The sequence below is a fragment of the Gavialis gangeticus genome, unplaced genomic scaffold, assembly GCF_001723915.1.
Source record: "Gavialis gangeticus isolate Ggan-Ray unplaced genomic scaffold, GavGan_comp1, whole genome shotgun sequence".
Taxonomy (NCBI): domain Eukaryota; kingdom Metazoa; phylum Chordata; order Crocodylia; family Gavialidae; genus Gavialis; species Gavialis gangeticus.
In genome coordinates, this window is record NW_017729025.1 from 149,027,162 (window position 1) to 149,032,038 (window position 4,877).

Below are 4,877 nucleotides of genomic sequence, written 5' to 3' on the forward strand. Positions count from 1 at the left end.
GTGTGTGTGTGTGTGTGTGTGTGTGTGTGTGTAGGGGGGGAGGGGGAGAGAAGAGAGACAAAAGAAATCTTTGGAAAAGAAGCAAGTAAACCTAGTGCGTTGATAAGGGAGAGTTCTTGTCTGTTCTGAGTCAAGTGGGGAGATTGCAACACAAAGTCGTTTACCCTCCAGTATTGGTGAACAGCTATAGTTTCTCTTGTTGGTTAAATGAATTCAGATATTCTGCGAAGTAGCAGGGAATTAGTGCACTGCTGCAAAGAGGGGCTTTGTGAGTTGCATAATTCTTTATTTGGCAAACCTCTTGGTGGCTGTTTTCCACCATTGATGACTAACTTTTCTATTGACAAAACATTTTTGGCATGATCTGTTCTCTTTTTCTTTCTTTACGCATAGGTTGTCTTTTTCCATCATCTCTGTAATTAGACTAGAGGCATGGATGTCTTAACACTGTACTAGTCCCTTGACCACTAACTAAACTGAAGGGAGAAACTGGACTGATATGTGCCTTGACTTTGACTAGTAACGTTTACCTGCACTTAAACTTAAAACCGTCCATTACATTTATTTTAAAGAACCACTGTATTGCCACTTATTGTAGGTTCTTTGTCATTGACGCAGGAGACATTTTTAAGGAATATAAGATTCCTTTCCTGCCTTTCTGACAACTTTTAAACTTTCACAACTGTTTCACATCGCTTCTTTGTTTGCAAGCTCTTTCATCATTCAGTCTAGTGCTATCCAGCAAGTTGTATCATAAAATACTTTGGCCAGAGGCTGGCTATTCATGTTGTGAACCTTTTGAAGTTTTGGTAGCGTTATGCTGGCATCCTGCCTGAGATGTAGATAGATCCATGTCTCTATAGAAAAGCATTGCCAAAAGCCTTAATTTGAGGTCTGTAACAGTTGATTTTAAAGCATAGGTGACTTCCCCAGGCTTGAGTGACCCGTTTGTTTGCTGAATAGTTTTGAAAAGTTGTAATGTGTACTAAATCTGAAGAAATAATTCCCTCCCCCCATCAGTGTGCATATCGCATTTCCATATAACTTGCATTTCAGAGCTATTAATTTCTTCTGAAGCTACTCATGTTCGACTTACTCAAAGGCATATTCCAAAACCTCTAATATGAAATAAGGAAAAAGCTGTTATACTTTAGGTAACGTTTTGGACTTCAGTATTGTAAAAGTAATAGACTAACTTTTCTGTGTCTGGCTTGCTTTTGGGCAGGTGTTGCTGATAGGTGAATTAGTATTTTGTGTTGTCATGAACAAGTACTAGCGCTTTCTGTTGGAGTCAAATGCTTCAAGCTGATGGCCACTGTGGCTTCATCTAGTCTCTTCATTCTGGTCCATCAACTTTTATGTCCAATAAAATAAAAATATCAAATTACAATACTGTCCTGTCATGATGAGGTAGCACTGGAGAGCAGCCTGAGTCCATGTAAGTCTCTCTTCGCATATGCCACCATTACTGCTGTTTTTATGAAGTTGCATGGGTTGAGAAGTAAGCCTCAATTTTTATGAGGTCAGTGCAGCCTGACACAGGGCTCTTCTACTAGCAAATCCATTGTACTTTTGTTTAACTCTAAAATGTTATGATTAACTCTTTCCTTTTGAACCTTCAACTTTGGCATGTATTTTGTTAGCTGGTTCCATAGGTGTAAGTCCTGTGGGGTAATGTGTCTGGTAATGTTTCTCATTCAGAAGAAAACAGTGTGGCAAGATCAATACACATATTTTAAAAATGGTATTGAAAGGAGACAAATTGGGGAGGGAAGGAAAAGTCTGACATAGAATAGAGGGAAGGAGGAAGATAATATAGGGAAAGGAGTGAGAGGAAAGGTGATATCAAGGCATTCAAGAAAGGGAGAAAAGGAACTAGGAGGTAACTGGGAAATATGTAAATCAAGATGTCATATAGCAAAGAAAGGAGAGTTGGGAAATGAAACCAGAAGCTATAACAAAAAGGGGTGGATATGTCTTCAGTCCACTTGTAGTTATTTTTATTAAACCTATGATTGTATTTAAGAATTTCTCTAACTTCCAGGGGATTAAAGTATGAATAACTTGTGGGCAGTGCCTTTACCTTCGATGCTCAGCAAAGCTTGTGAGCTTTCTGTTATACCTAGTAGTCTGGGTTTACTATCCTTTTTCCAAGGACTCTGTCTGAAATACCGTTGGAACATCATCTCTTGGTGTAGCTAAAATAAAGCTTCATTATTCCTTAGCAGATTCTTTGTTAAGATTCCCTGACAACAGAATAGGCTGTCCAATACAAACGTCTTTTTGAATTATGTTCATTTCAAAATTTTCCCTTACTGTAATTAACTCTGTATGGTTATTCGTTTAGTAGCTGAAAGAAAACAGATGCAATTGTTTTTGTTCCTTTTGTTCGTTACTGTATGGTTGTGTTGGAGGTGGGTCAAGCAGGGGAGGATAAAATTAATAAGGCTGATGCTATTTAACACTGGTTTTTTGCTACATTTTACCCATTTCACATCATTCCTCAGATTTTAGTAAAACAGAAGAAGCAGCAGCACATTACTAAACTTTTTCAGGGAAGCCTGCTTTTTATTTCTACTAAATAATCAAATGATTGAGGAAGGAAAGCTAAGCTTTCCCTGTGTTTGTTTTGTTGTCATTAGTAATTGAGCTGGGTCACTTGAGGTCTTAATCCTTTCCCAAAGTTGTGCATTAAAAAAGGATTGCAGGATACAGTTTTCACTACCTGCGTGAGCGTCTTCATCATGTGATTAGACAACCAAGTGTGATTCAAAACCAGAGTCAGCAGTGGGAATTGCCTGTGATGTGTCTGCCTTTCCTTTTGTCAGTTCTGACCTTGTGCAGGCATTTTTTGGAGAGTTAGTTACTTGATCATGTGGCATCTCCTCCAGTGCATTTCCTTTTTAAGTCTTTGAAACCTATTCATTCTGGGTTGGTTGTGTTGGATCACAACCATGTTGCCAAGATGTAAATTGAGGTTTTCTGTTCATTGTGGTGTCATTGTCTGTTAAAATATTATAAATTGTGTGTATAATGCTTTCTCCTAGGCATTTCCATTCTCAGAGAATCTGTCAAAACACCAAACGAAAAATACTCCAAAAACCAGGCCGCTTAACTCTCCTCTGTGGCTAAAGCTTCCCCTTCCTTTGCAGTGAGATGTAGGAGATGATTTGGAAATGAGAAAGGAATATATGCATCTCTTGTCTTGTAGGTTAACACTTAGCTTTATTTGCAAAATGGCATGCTTCCTGTTACCATTCAGGGCTGTGATCCCATAACTTGTCTTGATGGTAGCTTGAACCTCTTAAAAAAATTAGGCTTTTGCTCTAGGAGTCTCACTGTGTGGTTTTGAAAACTACAAACAAATTTTCAAAACTAGTTTCTACTTTTTAGTGCATCTTCTCCTCAAGTGACAATAGGGAGGATAAAAAGAAATCCAATGGCTTAATTTTGACATTGTGCTTTTTCACAATCCTATTCTCTCCTAGAGGTCATCTTGATGTGGGATGCTGCTCGCTTAGATTGGTTGCGTGGGGAAGCAATGTGTATATACAGTATAGGCAAAATGTCTGCACCATACAGATATCAGTATCTGTGAGGGCCGTTATAAACCGGTAGAAATGGTTTAAATGAGATTATGCCTGCGCAGTATGGGTAGGGTCAGACCAATCTTAAAAATATTTTCTGGTTTAAGTTAGGCTAAACATCTTAAACATCATTTGGCCCGCTGTCCACCCTTAGGCAATGCGTTATGTAGAAATGTGTTTACTATTCCCTAATATGGATAAACTGTAGCTGGGACCAGAAACTTTATAGGTTAAATACCATTTATAACTGCCTAGATGATTTTCATGGGGGTTTTTTTGTTTTTCTAACTTTCCGTTGTACCAAAATAGCTCAGAAGGGGGAACATTTGTGACGCAGGGTAAACTGATGTCTCCAGTTGCACTGTCGTGTTTCACTTTAAAAAAGGAATATGATTGCCCCTTAAATCATTGTTCATTCTTTATTTAATAATTGCAGTGGATCTCAAGCTTTTTAGATGCTAGGCAACCTTCGCTAGTCTCAAGGCCTCCCTTGGAAAATGTCAGCTCTTCGTTTTCACTCATTCCTTGGCTGCTGAAAAATAGAGCAATTTTTTGGGTGCAGAAAACTCAGAAAGATCACAAGGTTTCTTATTTGAAATCTGGGTTTATCTTGTGAAATCGTGTGTGGACACCTAACAGCGTGCAAACTTGTCACCCTTAAAAGGGTCTCAGGGTACCCTGATGGGAATCACTGCATCATTGCATAATCAAGAAGTGCTATTGAGGGACTAATGTTAGCCACTAGGCAGGATTTTATTTTCCACTGCATGAGTAGGAAGTAGTGTATATAAGGGATTTGTGAGTGATACCTTTTTTAACTTTGTTCATGTGAATGAAAATATTAGCCAAAAAAAACCCCCATTGGAGACCATTTCTAGACGATGAAATTTTCCACTAAGCACGGAACGGATACAGCGTTCTCCATGCTGCTTTGCTAATAGGCTTAGTATTCCCTTGTGGGGAGACCATCCCTTGAGATGAAAACACAGCTGATTCAACCCTTAGCAGAACAGTTGCTTCTGGTGGTGGTAGTGGCATGGCTTTCTTGGAGTTCACTTTAGAGCTGGCCCATTAATACCCATCAGATTATTTTCTGTCAAAGTATACTAATAACTTGGTCCAGCTTTGGGGCTGGATTTGAAGTGATGTTCTAGAGCAGGGGTGGCCAACCTGTGGCACAGCTTGTATGTGGCACGTGGAAGACTGGTGTGGGGGGCAGGCAGCACAGTAGCAGATAGGGCTGGGCAGGGCAGGGGGCAGAAGCAGAGCAGCAGATCAAGCAGGGGAAGG

The 4,877-nt window shown here is 39.5% G+C and overlaps 1 protein-coding gene across 1 annotated transcript in view; it reads left to right on the plus strand.

Moving 5' to 3' along the window:
* MOB2 (MOB kinase activator 2) overlaps nucleotides 1-4,877 on the plus strand; it is a 58,195-nt gene that overhangs the window by 920 nt on the left and 52,398 nt on the right. The gene's annotated exons all lie outside the window — the stretch shown is intronic.